This window comes from Pinus tabuliformis, chromosome 5_2 (assembly GCF_031772625.1).
Source record: "Pinus tabuliformis cultivar Carrire ecotype Pingquan chromosome 5_2, CPIR1, whole genome shotgun sequence".
Lineage (NCBI taxonomy): Eukaryota > Viridiplantae > Streptophyta > Pinopsida > Pinales > Pinaceae > Pinus > Pinus tabuliformis.
In genome coordinates, this window is record NC_142306.1 from 208,757,885 (window position 1) to 208,760,065 (window position 2,181).

The following is a 2,181-nucleotide window of genomic DNA, read 5'->3' on the forward strand; positions in this document are numbered from 1 at the left end:
TGATCTATGGGCTGCCATTAATGTGATTACTAAGGACACTATGCTCAAACTCAACCTTCATGGTTCCTTGAGAAAGACCACAACAGTACTATAGCTAGCAGACCGCTCCACCGTGACCCCTGGGGGATTGTGGAAGATGTAATGGTCTCTATTGATTCCTGGAAGTACCCTGCTGATTTCCTTGTTCTCCAACCAAAGGAAAAACTCAATCGGTATCCTCTCATCTGGGAAGACCTTGGTTGGCTACTGCAAATTCCTACATCAGTTGTCAAGCTGGGAACAGGACAATGAAGAACGAGCATATGTCCAAGCAGCTAGTCCTATATCCTCCTGCCCAACCTCTGTTAGAACATGATTTACCTCTCTGGTTGGAGGAGGAAGATGAGGATGAAGTCTATTCCACACCATTGTGTACAATAGAGGCTACCATGGGGGGCCCACAAATCGAGGATAACCTTATTGAAAACTTGATTCATAATCCACCCCCCAGTGTGTTTCCATTAGAAGAGTTGGTGGGAGAAACCCAAGCCAATCCTTTAGTTGATCTCTATGTGGCTTATCCGACCTCTCTTAGAGTTAAGAATGTGGAATTTGGCCCAGAAAGAACCTTGAAGATCAACTCATCCCTATCCACCTCTCAGAAGAAAGAACTGTGTAGCTTATTGAAAAATCACTTGGATGCTTTTGCTTGGAGCTATAAGGAGATGAAGGGAGTCCACCCTTCAGTCTGTACTCATCTCATTTACATTAAAGAAGATTGTAATCCAGTCAGGCAGCCTCGAAGGAGGATGAATCCAGCTCTTAAGGACATTGTCAAAGCAGAATTGCAAAAGTTGCTGGATGCAAGATTCATCTACTCCATCTCTGACAGCAAATGGGTCTCTCCTTTGGTGCTAGTGCAAAAAAATAACGGGAAGTGGAGAATCTGTGTAGATTATCAGGAACTAAAGAAGGCCACCAAGAATGACCATTTCCCTTTGCCTTTCATAGATCAAGTGCTAGATGTCTTGGTAGGGAAGAAGTTCTTCTCCTTCCTAGATGGGTTTAGCGGTACAATGCTCCTGCCACTTTTGAGAGAGTGGTACTGAGCATATTTGCTGAACTAGTTCTTGACTTAGTGGAAATCTATATAGATGACTTCACCCCTTATGGTTCTAACTTCCAGGAAGATTTCTCTAACCTGGGAAAAGTTTTGGCCAAGTGTGTTGAAATCAACCTGTCCCTCAGTCCTAAAAAATGCGAATTCTTGATGACTGAAGGGACCGTGCTAGGGCATACGATTTCTCAGCAAGGATTACAGGTGGATCCCAACAAGATTTCTATCATCCAAAGGGTCTCACCTCCTCAAAAGGTAGGAGAAGTTCAGAGTTTTCTAGGCTTAGCAGGGTATTATAGAAGATTCATTAAGGATTTTAGTAAGCTAGCCTCTCCATTGTTTGGTCTTTTGGGAAAAGATGCCGAGTTCATATGGACTGACAACTGTCAAGAGGCTCTGGATGCCTTGAAAGGCAAACTGGTAACTACCCCAATTTCGAGAGGTCCAAACTGGGCTGTACCTTTCCACATTCACACAGATGCCTCGAACAAAGCGATAGGAGCAACCTTAGGGAAAGTTGATGAGAAGTTGTCTTATGCCTTATATTTTGTAAGTAAAAACCTGTCGAAGGCAGAATTAAACTACACTGTAACAAAAAAGGAACTCCTAGTTGTAGTCCATTCCCTGAATAAGTTTAGACACTACATCACTGGCTATCAAACATTCGTACACACTGATCATGCTGTAATTAGATATTTGATGAATAAACTAGATGTAAATGCTCGTATTATGAGATGCTTATTTTTATTGCAGCAATTTGATTTAAGCATTGTTGATCAACTGGGTAAGGAAAATATTGTTGCTGATTTTCTATCTAGACTCGATCTACCTGCAGGTGAAGAAGGAATAGTGGATGATCAAATGCCAGATGAACACCTATTTTCTATTTCAATATTCTCTCCATGGTTTGCTGATATAGAAAATTACTTGGTTTCAGCACAATTTCTGCCACACCTGTCCTCAAAAGAGAAAAGCAAGATCACGAGGAAAAGTGCCCCATTCACCTGGATTGGGGGTGATCTTTTTAAACTTGGCCCAGATCAGATTTTGAGGCGATGTATCAAGGAGGAGGAAGTTTTTGACAT